This window comes from Heptranchias perlo, chromosome 12 (genome assembly GCF_035084215.1).
Source record: "Heptranchias perlo isolate sHepPer1 chromosome 12, sHepPer1.hap1, whole genome shotgun sequence".
Taxonomy (NCBI): Eukaryota; Metazoa; Chordata; class Chondrichthyes; order Hexanchiformes; family Hexanchidae; genus Heptranchias; species Heptranchias perlo.
The window spans coordinates 5,803,519-5,823,030 of record NC_090336.1 but is presented as its reverse complement, the minus strand read 5'-3'; positions in this window follow the sequence as shown (position 1 = coordinate 5,823,030).

Here is a 19,512-nt window from a genome sequence, read left to right as displayed (position 1 = left end):
ACAGCACGGAGTACCTCACTCACAGAGCACGGAGTACCTCACTCCCAGAGCACGGAGTACCTCACTCACAGAGCACGGAGTACCTCACTCACAGCACGGAGTACCTCACTCACAGCACGGAGTACCTCACTCACAGCACGGAGTACCTCACTCACAGAGCACGGAGTACCTCACTCACAGCACGGAGTACCTCACTCACAGCACGGAGTATCTCACTCCCAGAGCACGGAGTAGCTCACTCACAGCACGGAGTACCTCACTCACAGCACGGAGTACCTCACTCACAGCACGAAGTACCTCACTCACAGCACGGAGTATCTCACTCCCAGAGCACGGAGTACCTCACTCACAGCACGGAGTACCTCACTCACAGAGCACGGAGTACCTCACTCACACAGCACGGAGTACCTCACTCACAGAGCACGGAGTACCTCACTCACAGCACGGAGTACCTCACTCACAGAGCACGGAGTACCTCACTCCCAGCACGGAGTACCTCACTCACAGAGCACGGAGTACCTCACTCACAGCACGGAGTATCTCACTCACAGCACGGAGTACCTCACTCACAGAGCACGGAGTACCTCACTCACAGAGCACGGAGTACCTCACTCACAGAGCACGGAGTACCTCACTCCCAGCACGGAGTACCTCACTCACACAGCACGGAGTACCTCACTCCCAGAGCACGGAGTACCTCACTCACAGCACGGAGTACCTGACTCACAGCACGGAGTACCTCACTCCCAGCACGGAGTACCTCACTCACACAGCACGGAGTACCTCACTCACAGCACGGAGTACCTCACTCCCAGAGCACGGAGTACCTCACTCACAGCACGGAGTACCTCACTCACAGCACGGAGTACCTCACTCACACAGCACGGAGTACTTCACTCACAGCACGGAGTACCTCACTCCCAGAGCACGGAGTACCTCACTCACAGCACGGAGTACCTCACTCACAGCACGGAGTACCTCACTCACACAGAACGGAGTACCTCACTCACAGAGCACGGAGTACCTCACTCCCAGAGCACGGAGTACCTCACTCACAGAGCACGGAGTACCTCACTCACAGCACGGAGTACCTCACTCACAGAGCACGGAGTACCTCACTCACAGCACGGAGTACCTCACTCACAGAGCACGGAGTACCTCACTCACAGCACGGAGTACCTCACTCACAGCACGGAGCACCTCACTCACAGAGCACGGAGTACCTCACTCACAGAGCACGGAGTACCTCACTCACAGCACGGAGTACCTCACTCACAGAGCACGGAGTACCTCACTCACAGAGCACGGAGTACCTAACTCACAAAGCACGGAGTACCTCACTCACAGAGCACGGAGTACCTCACTCACAGCACGGAGTACCTCACTCACAGCACGGAGTACCTCACTCACAGCACAGAGTACCTCACTCACAGCACGGAGTACCTCACTCACAGAGCACGGAGTACCTCACTCACAGCACGGAGTACCTCACTCACAGCACGGAGTACCTCACTCACAGCACGGAGTACCTCACTCACAGAGCACGGAGTACCTCACTCACAGAGCACAGAGTACCTCACTCACAGCACGGAGTACCTCACTCACAGAGCACGGAGTACCTCACTCACAGCACGGAGTACCTCACTCACAGAGCACGGAGTACCTCACTCACAGCACGGAGTACCTCACTCACAGCACGGAGTACCTCACTCACAGCACGGAGTACCTCACTCACAGAGCACGGAGTACCTCACTCACAGCACGGAGTACCTCACTCACAGAGCACAGAGTACCTCACTCACAGCACGGAGTACCTCACTCACAGCACGGAGTACCTCACTCACAGCACGGAGTACCTCACTCCCAGCACGGAGTACCTCACTCACAGCACGGAGTACCTCACTCACAGCACGGAGTACCTCACTCACAGAGCACGGAGTACCTCACTCACAGCACGGAGTACCTCACTCACAGAGCACGGAGTACCTCACTCCCAGAGCACGGAGTACCTCACTCACAGAGCACGGAGTACCTCACTCACAGCACAGAGTACCTCACTCACAGCACGGAGTACCTCACTCACAGCACGGAGTACCTCACTCACAGAGCACGGAGTACCTCACTCACAGAGCACGGAGTACCTCACTCACAGAGCACGGAGTACCTCACTCACAGCACAGAGTACCTCACTCACAGCACGGAGTACCTCACTCACAGAGCACGGAGTACCTCACTCACAGCACGGAGTACCTCACTCACACAGCACGGAGTACCTCACTCACAGCACGGAGTACCTCACTCCCAGAGCACGGAGTACCTCACTCACAGCACGGAGTACCTCACTCACAGCACGGAGTACCTCACTCACAGCACGGAGTACCTCACTCACAGAGCACAGAGAACCTCACTCCCAGCATGGAGTACCTCACTCACAGCACTGAGTACCTCACTCACAGCACGGAGTACCTCACTCACAGCACGGAGTACCTCACTCACAGCACGGAGTACCTCACTCACAGAGCGCGGAGTATCTCACTCACAGAGCACGGAGTACCTCACTCACAGAGCACGGAGTACCTCACTCACAGAGCACGGAGTACCTCACTCACAGAGCACGGAATACCTCACTCACAGCACGGAGTACCTCACTCACAGAGCACGGAGTACCTCACTCACAGAGCACGGAGTACCTCACTCACAGCACGGAGTACCTCACTCCCAGAGCACGGAGTACCTCACTCACAGAGCACGGAGTACCTCACTCACAGCACGGAGTACCTCACTCACAGCACGGAGTACCTCACTCACAGCACGGAGTACCTCACTCACAGAGCACGGAGTACCTCACTCACAGCACGGAGTACCTCACTCACAGCACGGAGTATCTCACTCCCAGAGCACGGAGTAGCTCACTCACAGCACGGAGTACCTCACTCACAGCACGGAGTACCTCACTCACAGCACGGAGTATCTCACTCCCAGAGCACGGAGTACCTCACTCACAGCACGGAGTACCTCAATCACAGCACGGAGTACCTCACTCACAGCACGGAGTACCTCACTCACAGCACGGAGTACCTCACTCACAGCACGGAGTACCTCACTCCCAGAGCACGGAGTAGCTCACTCACAGCACGGAGTACCTCACTCACAGCACGGAGTACCTCACTCACAGCACGGAGTATCTCACTCCCAGAGCACGGAGTACCTCACTCACTGAGCACGGAGTACCTCACTCACAGCACGGAGTACCTCACTCACAGAGCACGGAGTACCTCACTCACAGCACGGAGTACCTCACTCACAGCACGGAGTACCTCACTCACAGAGCACGGAGTACCTCACTCACACAGCACGGAGTACCTCACTCACAGAGCACGGAGTACCTCACTCCCAGCACGGAGTACCTCACTCACAGAGCACGGAGTACCTCACTCCCAGCACGGAGTACCTCACTCACAGAGCACGGAGTACCTCACTCACAGCACGGAGTATCTCACTCACAGCACGGAGTACCTCATTCACAGAGCACGGAGTACCTCACTCACAGAGCACGGAGTACCTCACTCACAGCACGGAGTACCTCACTCACAGAGCACGGAGTACCTCACTCCCAGCACGGAGTACCTCACTCACACAGCACGGAGTACCTCACTCCCAGAGCACGGAGTACCTCACTCACAGCACGGAGTACCTCACTCACAGAGCACGGAGTACCTCACTCACAGCACGGAGTACCTCACTCCCAGAGCACGGAGTACCTCACTCACAGCACGGAGTACCTCACTCACAGCACGGAGTACCTCACTCACACAGCACGGAGTACCTCACTCACAGAGCACGGAGTACCTCACTCACAGCACGGACTACCTCACTCACAGCACGGAGTACCTCACTCACACAGAACGGAGTACCTCACTCACAGAGCACGGAGTACCTCACTCCCAGAGCACGGAGTACCTCACTCACAGAGCACGGAGTACCTCACTCACAGCACGGAGTACCTCACTCACAGAGCACGGAGTACCTCACTCACAGCACGGAGTACCTCACTCACAGAGCACGGAGTACCTCACTCACAGCACGGAGTACCTCACTCACAGAGCACGGAGTACCTCACTCACAGAGCACGGAGTACCTCACTCACAGCACGGAGTTCCTCACTCCCAGAGCACGGAGTACCTCACTCACAGAGCACGGAGTACCTCACTCACAGCACGGAGTACCTCACTCACAGCACGGAGTACCTCACTCACAGCACGGAGTACCTCACTCACAGAGCACGGAGTACCTCACTCACAGCACGGTGTACCTCACTCACAGAGCACGGAGTACCTCACTCCCAGAGCACGGAGTACCTCACTCACAGCACGTAGTACCTCACTCACAGCACGGAGTACCTCACTCACAGCACGGAGTACCTCACTCACAGAGCACGGAGTACCTCACTCACAGCACGGAGTACCTCACTCACAGAGCACGGAGTACCTCACTCACAGCACGGAGTACCTCACTCACAGAGCACAGAGTACCTCACTCACAGCACTGAGTACCTCACTCACAGAGCACGGAGTACCTCACTCACAGCACGGAGTACCTCACTCACAGAGCACGGAGTACCTCACTCACAGCACGGAGTACCTCACTCACAGCACGGAGTACCTCACTCACAGCACGGAGTACCTCACTCACAGAGCACGGAGTACCTCACTCACAGCACGGAGTACCTCACTCACAGAGCACAGAGTACCTCACTCACAGCACGTAGTACCTCACTCACAGCACGGAGTACCTCACTCACAGCACGGAGTACCTCACTCACAGAGCACGGAGTACCTCACTCACAGCACGGAGTACCTCACTCACAGAGCACGGAGTACCTCACTCACAGCACGGAGTACCTCACTCCCAGCACGGAGTACCTCACTCACAGCACGGAGTACCTCACTCACAGCACGGAGTACCTCACTCCCAGAGCACGGAGTACCTCACTCACAGCACGGAGTACCTCACTCACAGCACGGAGTACCTCACTCACACAGAACGGAGTACCTCACTCACAGAGCACGGAGTACCTCACTCCCAGAGCACGGAGTACCTCACTCACAGAGCACGGAGTACCTCACTCACAGCACGGAGTACCTCACTCACAGAGCACGGAGTACCTCACTCACAGCACGGAGTACCTCACTCACAGAGCACGGAGTACCTCACTCACAGCACGGAGTACCTCACTCACAGCACGGAGCACCTCACTCACAGAGCACGGAGTACCTCACTCACAGAGCACGGAGTACCTCACTCACAGCACGGAGTACCTCACTCACAGAGCACGGAGTACCTCACTCACAGAGCACGGAGTACCTAACTCACAAAGCACGGAGTACCTCACTCACAGAGCACGGAGTACCTCACTCACAGCACGGAGTACCTCACTCACAGCACGGAGTACCTCACTCACAGCACAGAGTACCTCACTCACAGCACGGAGTACCTCACTCACAGAGCACGGAGTACCTCACTCACAGCACGGAGTACCTCACTCACAGCACGGAGTACCTCACTCACAGCACGGAGTACCTCACTCACAGAGCACGGAGTACCTCACTCACAGAGCACAGAGTACCTCACTCACAGCACGGAGTACCTCACTCACAGAGCACGGAGTACCTCACTCACAGCACGGAGTACCTCACTCACAGAGCACGGAGTACCTCACTCACAGCACGGAGTACCTCACTCACAGCACGGAGTACCTCACTCACAGCACGGAGTACCTCACTCACAGAGCACGGAGTACCTCACTCACAGCACGGAGTACCTCACTCACAGAGCACAGAGTACCTCACTCACAGCACGGAGTACCTCACTCACAGCACGGAGTACCTCACTCACAGCACGGAGTACCTCACTCCCAGCACGGAGTACCTCACTCACAGCACGGAGTACCTCACTCACAGCACGGAGTACCTCACTCACAGAGCACGGAGTACCTCACTCACAGCACGGAGTACCTCACTCACAGAGCACGGAGTACCTCACTCCCAGAGCACGGAGTACCTCACTCACAGAGCACGGAGTACCTCACTCACAGCACAGAGTACCTCACTCACAGCACGGAGTACCTCACTCACAGCACGGAGTACCTCACTCACAGAGCACGGAGTACCTCACTCACAGAGCACGGAGTACCTCACTCACAGAGCACGGAGTACCTCACTCACAGCACAGAGTACCTCACTCACAGCACGGAGTACCTCACTCACAGAGCACGGAGTACCTCACTCACAGCACGGAGTACCTCACTCACACAGCACGGAGTACCTCACTCACAGCACGGAGTACCTCACTCCCAGAGCACGGAGTACCTCACTCACAGCACGGAGTACCTCACTCACAGCACGGAGTACCTCACTCACAGCACGGAGTACCTCACTCACAGAGCACAGAGAACCTCACTCCCAGCATGGAGTACCTCACTCACAGCACTGAGTACCTCACTCACAGCACGGAGTACCTCACTCACAGCACGGAGTACCTCACTCACAGCACGGAGTACCTCACTCACAGAGCGCGGAGTATCTCACTCACAGAGCACGGAGTACCTCACTCACAGAGCACGGAGTACCTCACTCACAGAGCACGGAGTACCTCACTCACAGAGCACGGAATACCTCACTCACAGCACGGAGTACCTCACTCACAGAGCACGGAGTACCTCACTCACAGAGCACGGAGTACCTCACTCACAGCACGGAGTACCTCACTCCCAGAGCACGGAGTACCTCACTCACAGAGCACGGAGTACCTCACTCACAGCACGGAGTACCTCACTCACAGCACGGAGTACCTCACTCACAGCACGGAGTACCTCACTCACAGAGCACGGAGTACCTCACTCACAGCACGGAGTACCTCACTCACAGCACGGAGTATCTCACTCCCAGAGCACGGAGTAGCTCACTCACAGCACGGAGTACCTCACTCACAGCACGGAGTACCTCACTCACAGCACGGAGTATCTCACTCCCAGAGCACGGAGTACCTCACTCACAGCACGGAGTACCTCAATCACAGCACGGAGTACCTCACTCACAGCACGGAGTACCTCACTCACAGCACGGAGTACCTCACTCACAGCACGGAGTACCTCACTCCCAGAGCACGGAGTAGCTCACTCACAGCACGGAGTACCTCACTCACAGCACGGAGTACCTCACTCACAGCACGGAGTATCTCACTCCCAGAGCACGGAGTACCTCACTCACTGAGCACGGAGTACCTCACTCACAGCACGGAGTACCTCACTCACAGAGCACGGAGTACCTCACTCACAGCACGGAGTACCTCACTCACAGCACGGAGTACCTCACTCACAGAGCACGGAGTACCTCACTCACACAGCACGGAGTACCTCACTCACAGAGCACGGAGTACCTCACTCCCAGCACGGAGTACCTCACTCACAGAGCACGGAGTACCTCACTCCCAGCACGGAGTACCTCACTCACAGAGCACGGAGTACCTCACTCACAGCACGGAGTATCTCACTCACAGCACGGAGTACCTCATTCACAGAGCACGGAGTACCTCACTCACAGAGCACGGAGTACCTCACTCACAGCACGGAGTACCTCACTCACAGAGCACGGAGTACCTCACTCCCAGCACGGAGTACCTCACTCACACAGCACGGAGTACCTCACTCCCAGAGCACGGAGTACCTCACTCACAGCACGGAGTACCTCACTCACAGAGCACGGAGTACCTCACTCACAGCACGGAGTACCTCACTCCCAGAGCACGGAGTACCTCACTCACAGCACGGAGTACCTCACTCACAGCACGGAGTACCTCACTCACACAGCACGGAGTACCTCACTCACAGAGCACGGAGTACCTCACTCACAGCACGGACTACCTCACTCACAGCACGGAGTACCTCACTCACACAGAACGGAGTACCTCACTCACAGAGCACGGAGTACCTCACTCCCAGAGCACGGAGTACCTCACTCACAGAGCACGGAGTACCTCACTCACAGCACGGAGTACCTCACTCACAGAGCACGGAGTACCTCACTCACAGCACGGAGTACCTCACTCACAGAGCACGGAGTACCTCACTCACAGCACGGAGTACCTCACTCACAGAGCACGGAGTACCTCACTCACAGAGCACGGAGTACCTCACTCACAGCACGGAGTTCCTCACTCCCAGAGCACGGAGTACCTCACTCACAGAGCACGGAGTACCTCACTCACAGCACGGAGTACCTCACTCACAGCACGGAGTACCTCACTCACAGCACGGAGTACCTCACTCACAGAGCACGGAGTACCTCACTCACAGCACGGTGTACCTCACTCACAGAGCACGGAGTACCTCACTCCCAGAGCACGGAGTACCTCACTCACAGCACGTAGTACCTCACTCACAGCACGGAGTACCTCACTCACAGCACGGAGTACCTCACTCACAGAGCACGGAGTACCTCACTCACAGCACGGAGTACCTCACTCACAGAGCACGGAGTACCTCACTCACAGCACGGAGTACCTCACTCACAGAGCACAGAGTACCTCACTCACAGCACTGAGTACCTCACTCACAGAGCACGGAGTACCTCACTCACAGCACGGAGTACCTCACTCACAGAGCACGGAGTACCTCACTCACAGCACGGAGTACCTCACTCACAGCACGGAGTACCTCACTCACAGCACGGAGTACCTCACTCACAGAGCACGGAGTACCTCACTCACAGCACGGAGTACCTCACTCACAGAGCACAGAGTACCTCACTCACAGCACGTAGTACCTCACTCACAGCACGGAGTACCTCACTCACAGCACGGAGTACCTCACTCACAGCACGGAGTATCTCACTCACAGAGCACGGAGTACCTCACTCACAGCACGGAGTACCTCACTCACAGAGCACGGAGTACCTCACTCCCAGAGCACGGAGTACCTCACTCACAGAGCACGGAGTACCTCACTCACAGCACAGAGTACCTCACTCACAGCACGGAGTACCTCACTCACAGCACGGAGTACCTCACTCACAGAGCACGGAGTACCTCACTCACAGAGCACGGAGTACCTCACTCACAGAGCACGGAGTACCTCACTCACAGCACAGAGTACCTCACTCACAGCACGGAGTACCTCACTCACAGAGCACGGAGTACCTCACTCACAGCACGGAGTACCTCACTCACACAGCACGGAGTACCTCACTCACAGCACGGAGTACCTCACTCCCAGAGCACGGAGTACCTCAATCACAGCACGGAGTACCTCACTCACAGCACGGAGTACCTCACTCACAGCACGGAGTACCTCACTCACAGAGCACAGAGTACCTCACTCACAGCATGGAGTACCTCACTCACAGCACGGAGTACCTCACTCACAGCACGGAGTACCTCACTCACAGCACGGAGTACCTCACTCACAGCACGGAGTACCTCACTCACAGCACGGAGTACCTCACTCACAGAGCGCGGAGTATCTCACTCACAGAGCACGGAGTACCTCACTCACAGAGCACGGAGTACCTCACTCACAGAGCACGGAGTACCTCACTCACAGAGCACGGAGTACCTCACTCCCAGCACGGAGTACCTCACTCACAGAGCACGGAGTACCTCACTCACACAGCACGGAGTACCTCACTCACAGAGCACGGAGTACCTCACTCCCAGCACGGAGTACCTCACTCCCAGCATGGAGTACCTCACTCACAGCACGGAGTACCTCACTCACAGCACGGAGTACCTCACTCACAGCACGGAGTACCTCACTCACACAGCACGGAGTACCTCACTCACAGCACGGAGTACCTCACTCACAGAGCACGGAGTACCTCACTCACAGAGCACGGAGTACCTCACTCCCAGCACAGAGTACCTCACTCACAGAGCACGGAGTACCTCACTCACAGAGCACGGAGTACCTCACTCACAGAGCACGGAGTACCTCACTCACAGAGCACGGAGTACCTCACTCACAGCACGGAGTACCTCACTCACAGCACGGAGTACCTCACTCACAGCACGGAGTACCTCACTCACAGAGCACGGAGTACCTCACTCACAGCACGGAGTACCTCACTCACAGCACGGAGTACCTCACTCACAGAGCACGGAGTACCTCACTCCCAGAGCACGGAGTACCTCACTCACAGCACGTAGTACCTCACTCACAGCACGGAGTACCTCACTCACAGCACGGAGTACCTCACTCACAGAGCACGGAGTACCTCACTCACAGCACGGAGTACCTCACTCACAGAGCACGGAGTACCTCACTCACAGCACGGAGTACCTCACTCACAGAGCACAGAGTACCTCACTCACAGCACGGAGTACCTCACTCACAGAGCACGGAGTACCTCACTCACAGCACGGAGTACCTCACTCACAGCACGGAGTACCTCACTCACAGCACGGAGTACCTCACTCACAGAGCACGGAGTACCTCACTCACAGCACGGAGTACCTCACTCACAGAGCACAGAGTACCTCACTCACAGCACGGAGTACCTCACTCACAGAGCACGGAGTACCTCACTCACAGCACGGAGTACCTCACTCACAGCACGGAGTACCTCACTCCCAGCACGGAGTACCTCACTCACAGCACGGAGTACCTCACTCACAGCACGGAGTACCTCACTCACAGAGCACGGAGTACCTCACTCACAGCACGGAGTACCTCACTCACAGAGCACGGAGTACCTCACTCCCAGAGCACGGAGTACCTCACTCACAGAGCACGGAGTACCTCACTCACAGCACAGAGTACCTCACTCACAGCACGGAGTACCTCACTCACAGCACGGAGTACCTCACTCACAGAGCACGGAGTACCTCACTCACAGAGCACGGAGTACCTCACTCACAGAGCACGGAGTACCTCACTCACAGCACAGAGTACCTCACTCACAGCACGGAGTACCTCACTCACAGAGCACGGAGTACCTCACTCACAGCACGGAGTACCTCACTCACACAGCACGGAGTACCTCACTCACAGCACGGAGTACCTCACTCCCAGAGCACGGAGTACCTCAATCACAGCACGGAGTACCTCACTCACAGCATGGAGTACCTCACTCACAGCACGGAGTACCTCACTCACAGCACGGAGTACCTCACTCACAGCACGGAGTACCTCACTCACAGAGCACGGAGTACCTCACTCACAGCACGGAGTACCTCACTCACAGCACGGAGTACCTCACTCACAGAGCACGGAGTACCTCACTCCCAGAGCACGGAGTACCTCACTCACAGCACGTAGTACCTCACTCACAGCACGGAGTACCTCACTCACAGCACGGAGTACCTCACTCACAAAGCACGGAGTACCTCACTCACAGCACGGAGTACCTCACTCACAGAGCACGGAGTACCTCACTCACAGCACGGAGTACCTCACTCACAGAGCACAGAGTACCTCACTCACAGCACGGAGTACCTCACTCACAGAGCACGGAGTACCTCACTCACAGCACGGAGTACCTCACTCACAGCACGGAGTACCTCACTCACAGCACGGAGTACCTCACTCACAGAGCACGGAGTACCTCACTCACAGCACGGAGTACCTCACTCACAGAGCACAGAGTACCTCACTCACAGCACGGAGTACCTCACTCACAGAGCACGGAGTACCTCACTCACAGCACGGAGTACCTCACTCACAGCACGGAGTACCTCACTCCCAGCACGGAGTACCTCACTCACAGCACGGAGTACCTCACTCACAGCACGGAGTACCTCACTCACAGAGCACGGAGTACCTCACTCACAGCACGGAGTACCTCACTCACAGAGCACGGAGTACCTCACTCCCAGAGCACGGAGTACCTCACTCACAGAGCACGGAGTACCTCACTCACAGCACAGAGTACCTCACTCACAGCACGGAGTACCTCACTCACAGCACGGAGTACCTCACTCACAGAGCACGGAGTACCTCACTCACAGAGCACGGAGTACCTCACTCACAGAGCACGGAGTACCTCACTCACAGCACAGAGTACCTCACTCACAGCACGGAGTACCTCACTCACAGAGCACGGAGTACCTCACTCACAGCACGGAGTACCTCACTCACACAGCACGGAGCACCTCACTCACAGCACGGAGTTCCTCACTCCCAGAGCACGGAGTACCTCAATCACAGCACGGAGTACCTCACTCACAGCACGGAGTACCTCACTCACAGCACGGAGTACCTCACTCACAGAGCACAGAGTACCTCACTCACAGCACGGAGTACCTCACTCACAGCACGGAGTACCTCACTCACAGCACGGAGTACCTCACTCACAGCACGGAGTACCTCACTCACAGCACGGAGTACCTCACTCACAGAGCGCGGAGTATCTCACTCACAGAGCACGGAGTACCTCACTCACAGAGCACGGAGTACCTCACTCACAGAGCACGGAGTACCTCACTCACAGAGCACGGAGTACCTCACTCACAGAGCACGGAGTACCTCACTCACAGAGCGCGGAGTATCTCACTCACAGAGCACGGAGTACCTCACTCACAGCACGGAGTACCTCACTCACAGCACGGAGTACCTCACTCACAGCACGGAGTACCTCACTCACAGAGCACGGAGTACCTCACTCACAGCACGGAGTACCTCACTCACAGAGCACAGAGTACCTCACTCACAGCACGGAGTACCTCACTCACAGAGCACGGAGTACCTCACTCACAGCACGGAGTACCTCACTCACAGCACGGAGTACCTCACTCCCAGCACGGAGTACCTCACTCACAGCACGGAGTACCTCACTCACAGCACGGAGTACCTCACTCACAGAGCACGGAGTACCTCACTCACAGCACGGAGTACCTCACTCACAGAGCACGGAGTACCTCACTCCCAGAGCACGGAGTACCTCACTCACAGAGCACGGAGTACCTCACTCACAGCACAGAGTACCTCACTCACAGCACGGAGTACCTCACTCACAGCACGGAGTACCTCACTCACAGAGCACGGAGTACCTCACTCACAGAGCACGGAGTACCTCACTCACAGAGCACGGAGTACCTCACTCACAGCACAGAGTACCTCACTCACAGCACGGAGTACCTCACTCACAGAGCACGGAGTACCTCACTCACAGCACGGAGTACCTCACTCACACAGCACGGAGTACCTCACTCACAGCACGGAGTACCTCACTCCCAGAGCACGGAGTACCTCAATCACAGCACGGAGTACCTCACTCACAGCACGGAGTACCTCACTCACAGCACGGAGTACCTCACTCACAGAGCACAGAGTACCTCACTCACAGCACGGAGTACCTCACTCACAGCACGGAGTACCTCACTCACAGCACGGAGTACCTCACTCACAGCACGGAGTACCTCACTCACAGCACGGAGTACCTCACTCACAGAGCGCGGAGTATCTCACTCACAGAGCACGGAGTACCTCACTCACAGAGCACGGAGTACCTCACTCACAGAGCACGGAGTACCTCACTCACAGAGCACGGAGTACCTCACTCACAGAGCACGGAGTACCTCACTCACAGAGCGCGGAGTATCTCACTCACAGAGCACGGAGTACCTCACTCACAGAGCACGGAGTACCTCACTCACAGAGCACGGAGTACCTCACTCACAGAGCACGGAGTACCTCACTCACAGCACGGAGTACCTCACTCACAGAGCACGGAGTACCTCACTCACAGCACGAAGTACCTCACTCACAGAGCACGGAGTACCTCACTCACACAGCACGGAGTACCTCACTCACAGAGCACGGAGTACCTCACTCCCAGCACGGAGTACCTCACTCACAGAGCACGGAGTACCTCACTCCCAGCACGGAGTACCTCACTCACAGAGCACGGAGTACCTCACTCCCAGCACGGAGTACCTCACTCACAGAGCACGGAGTACCTCACTCACAGAGCACGGAGTACCTCACTCACAGAGCACGGAGTACCTCACTCACAGCACGGAGTACCTCACTCACAGCACGGAGTACCTCACTCACAGAGCACGGAGTACCTCACTCACAGAGCACGGAGTACCTCACTCCCAGAGCACGGAGTACCTCACTCACAGAGCACGGAGTACCTCACTCACAGAGCACGGAGTACCTCACTCACAGAGCACGGAGTACCTCACTCACAGCACGGAGTACCTCACTCACAGAGCACGGAGTACCTCACTCACAGCACGGAGTACCTCACTCACAGCACGGAGTACCTCACTCACAGAGCACAGAGTACCTCACTCACAGAGCACGGAGTACCTCACTCCCAGAGCACGGAGTACCTCACTCACAGAGCACGGAGTACCTCACTCACAGAGCACGGAGTACCTCACTCACAGAGCACGGAGTATCTCACTCACAGCACGGAGTACCTCACTCCCAGAGCACGGAGTACCTCACTCACAGCACGGAGTACCTCACTCACAGCACGGAGTAACTCACTCACAGAGCGCGGAGTACCTCACTCCCAGCACGGAGTACCTCACTCACAGAGCGCGGAGTACCTCACTCACAGAGCACGGAGTACCTCACTCACAGAGCACGGAGTACCTCACTCACAGCACGGAGTACCTCACTCACAGCACGGAGTACCTCACTCACAGAGCACGGAGTACCTCACTCACAGCACGGAGTACCATACTCACAGCACGGAGTACCTCACTCACAGAGCACGGAGTACCTCACTCACAGAGCACGGAGTACCTCACTCACAGAGCACGGAGTACCTCACTCACAGCACGGAGTATCTCACTCACAGCACGGAGTACCTCACTCACAGAGCACGGAGTACCTCACTCACAGAGCACGGAGTACCTCACTCACAGCACGGAGTATCTCACTCCCAGCATGGAGTATCTCACTCCCAGAGCACGGAGTACCTCACTCACAGCACGGAGTACCTCACTCACAGCACGGAGTACCTCACTCACAGCACGGAGTACCTCACTCACAGCACGGAGTACCTCACTCACAGAGCACGGAGTACCTCACTCACAGCACGGAGTACCTCACTCACAGCACGGAGTACCTCACTCACAGCACGGAGTACCTCACACCCAGCACGGAGTACCTCACTCACAGAGCGCGGAGTACCTCACTCACAGAGCACGGAGTACCTCACTCACAGCACGGAGTACCTCACTCACAGAGCATGGAGTACCTCACTCACAGAGCACGGAGTACCTCACTCACAGAGCACGGAGTACCTCACTCACAGCACGGAGTACCTCACTCACAGCACGGAGTACCTCACTCACAGAGCACGGAGTACCTCACTCCCAGCACGGAGTACCTCACTCACAGCACGGAGTACCTCACTCACAGCACGGAGTACTTCACTCACAGCACGGAGTACCTCACTCCCAGAGCACGGAGTACCTCACTCACAGAGCACGGAGTACCTCACTCCCAGCACGGAGTACCTCACTCACAGCACGGAGTACCTCACTCACAGAGCACGGAGTACCTCACTCACAGAGCACGGAGTACCTCACTCACAGAGCACGGAGTACCTCACTCACAGCACGGAGTACCTCACTCACAGCACGGAGTACCTCACTCACAGCACGGAGTACCTCACTCACAGAGCACGGAGTACCTCACTCACAGCACGGAGTACCATACTCACAGCACGGAGTACCTCACTCACAGAGCACGGAGTACCTCACTCACAGAGCACGGAGTACCTCACTCACAGAGCACGGAGTACCTCACTCACAGCACGGAGTATCTCACTCACAGCACGGAGTACCTCACTCACAGAGCACGGAGTACCTCACTCACAGAGCACGGAGTACCTCACTCACAGCACGGAGTATCTCACTCCCAGCATGGAGTATCTCACTCCCAGAGCACGGAGTACCTCACTCACAGCACGGAGTACCTCACTCACAGCACGGAGTACCTCACTCACAGCACGGAGTACCTCACTCACAGAGCACGGAGTACCTCACTCACAGCACGGAGTACCTCACACCCAGCACGGAGTACCTCACTCACAGAGCGCGGAGTACCTCACTCACAGAGCACGGAGTACCTCACTCACAGCACGGAGTACCTCACTCACAGAGCATGGAGTACCTCACTCACAGAGCACGGAGTACCTCACTCACAGAGCACGGAGTACCTCACTCACAGCACGGAGTACCTCACTCACAGCACGGAGTACCTCACTCACAGAGCACGGAGTACCTCACTCCCAGCACGGAGTACCTCACTCACAGCACGGAGTACCTCACTCACAGCACGGAGTACCTCACTTACAGCACAGAGTACCTCACTCCCAGCACGGAGTACCTCACTCCCAGAGCACGGAGTACCTCACTCACAGAGCACGGAGTACCTCACTCCCAGCACGGAGTACCTCACTCACAGCACGGAGTACCTCACTCACAGAGCACGGAGTACCTCACTCACAGAGCACGGAGTACCTCACTCACAGAGCACGGAGTACCTCACTCACAGCACGGAGTACCTCACTCACAGCACGGAGTACCTCACTCACAGAGCACGGAGTACCTCACTCACAGAGCACGGAGTACCTCACTCACAGCACGGAGTACCTCACTCCCAGCATGGAGTACCTCACTCACAGCACGGAGTACCTCACTCACAGCACGGAGTACCTCACTCACAGCACGGAGTACCTCACTCACACAGCACGGAGTACCTCACTCACAGCACGGAGTACCTCACTCACAGAGCACGGAGTACCTCACTCACAGAGCACGGAGTACCTCACTCCCAGCACAGAGTACCTCACTCACAGAGCACGGAGTACCTCACTCACAGAGCACGGAGTACCTCACTCACAGAGCACGGAGTACCTCACTCACAGAGCACGGAGTACCTCACTCACAGCACGTAGTACCTCACTCACAGAGCACGGAGTACCTCACTCACAGCACGGAGTACCTCACTCCCAGAGCACGGAGAACCTCACTCACAGCACGGTGTACCTCACTCACAGAGCACGGAGTACCTCACTCACAGCACGGAGTACCTCACTCCCAGAGCACGGAGTACCTCACTCACAGCACGGAGTACCTCACTCACAGCACAGAGTACCTCACTCCCAGCACGGAGTACCTCACTCCCAGCACGGAGTACCTCACTCACAGCACGGAGTACCTCACTCACAGCACGGAGTACCTCACTCACAGAGCACGGAGTATCTCACTCACTGCACGGAGTACCTCACTCACACAGCACGGAGTACCTCACTCACAGCACGGAGTACCTCACTCACAGCACGGAGTAACTCACTCACAGAGCGCGGAGTACCTCACTCCCAGCACGGAGTACCTCACTCACAGCACGGAGTACCTCACTCCCAGCACGGAGTCGCTCACTCACACAGCACGGAGTACCTCACTCACAGAGCACGGAGTACCTCACTCACAGAGAACGGAGTACCTCACTCACAGAGCACGGAGTACCTCACTCACAGAGCACGGAGTACCTCACTCACAGCACGTAGTACCTCACTCACAGAGCACGGAGTACCTCACTCACAGAGCACGGAGTACCTCACTCACAGCACGGAGTACCTCACTCCCAGAGCACGGAGTACCTCACTCACAGCACGGAGTACCTCACTCACAGCACAGAGTACCTCACTCCCAGCACGGAGTACCTCACTCACAGCACGGAGTACCTCACTCACAGCACGGAGTACCTCACTCACAGCACGGAGTACCTCACTCACAGAGCACGGAGTATCTCACTCACAGCACGGAGTACCTCACTCACAGAGCACGGAGTACCTCACTCACAGCACGGAGTACCTCACTCACAGAGCACGGAGTACCTCACTCACAGAGCACGGAGTACCTCACTCACAGCACGGAGTACCTCACTCACAGAGCACGGAGTACCTCACTCACAGAGCACGGAGTACCTCACTCACAGCACGGAGTACCTCACTCACAGCACGGAGTACCTCACTCCCAGCACGGAGTAGCTCACTCACACAGCACGGAGTACCTCACTCACAGAGCACGGAGTACCTCACTCACAGAGCACGGAGTACCTCACTCACAGAGCACGGAGTACCTCACTCACAGCACGGAGTACCTCACTCACAAAGCACGGAGTACCTCACTCACAGAGCATGGAGTATCTCACTCACAGCACGGAGTACCTCACTCATAGAGCACGGAGTACCTCACTCACAGCACGGAGTACCTCACTCACAGAGCACGGAGTACCTCACTCACAGAGCACGGAGTACCTCACTCACAGCACGGAGTACCTCACTCCCAGCATGGAGTACCTCACTCACAGAGCACGGAGTACCTCACTCACAGAGCACGGAGTACCTCACTCACAGCACAGAGTACCTCACTCCCAGCACGGAGTACCTCACTCCCAGCACGGAGTACCTCACTCCCAGCACGGAGTATCTCACTCACAGCACGGAGTACCTCACTCACAGAGCACGGAGTACCTCACTCACAGAGCACGGAGTACCTCACTCCCAGCACGGAGTACCTCACTCAGGGTACGGTAGCATCGTGGTTATGTTACTGGACTAATAATCCAAAGGCCTCGACTAATAATCCAGAGTTATGAATTTAAATCCTGCCATGGCAGCTGGGGAATTTAAATTCAATTAGTTTATTAAAATACGAGTATCAGTAATGGCAGCCATGAATCTCCCGGATTGTTGTAAAATCCCATCTGGTTCACTAATGTCCTTGAGGGAAGGAAACCTGCCGTTCTTACCCGGTCTTCTGCAGGACAAGGATAGATTTAAGTTCAAGTTTATTTAAGGCCTATATGTGACTCCAGACCCACAGCAATGTGGTTGATTCTTAATCACCCTCTGAAATGGCCGAGCAAGCCACTCAGTTGTAAAATCTCGCTACAAAAAGTCAGAATAAGAATAAAACTTGACGGACCACCCGGCATTGGACCACGAGGCAAACCAAGCCCAGTCGACCCTGCAAAGTCCTCCTCACTAACATCTGGGGACTTGTGCCAAAATTGGGAGAGCTGTCCCACAGACTAATCAAGCAACAGCCTGACATTGCCATACTCACAGAATCATATCTTTCAGCCAACGTCCCAGACTCTTCCATCACCATCCCTGGGTATGTCCTGTCCCACCGGCAGGACAGACCCACCAGAGGTGGCGGTACAGTGATATACAGTCAGGAGGGAGTGGCCCTGGGAGTCCTCAACATTGACTCTGGACCCCATGAAATCTCATGGCATCAGGTCAAACATGGGCAAGGAAACCTCCTGCTGATTAACACCTACTGCACTCCCTCAGCTGATTATTCAGTCCTCCTCCATGTTGAACACCACTTGGAGGAAGCACTGAGGGTAGCAAGGGCACAGAATGTACTCTGCGTGGGGGACTTCAATGTCCATCACCAAGAGTGGCTCGGTAGCACCGCTAATGACCGAGCTGGCCGAGACCTGAAGGACATAGCTGCTAGACTGGGCCTGCGGCAGGT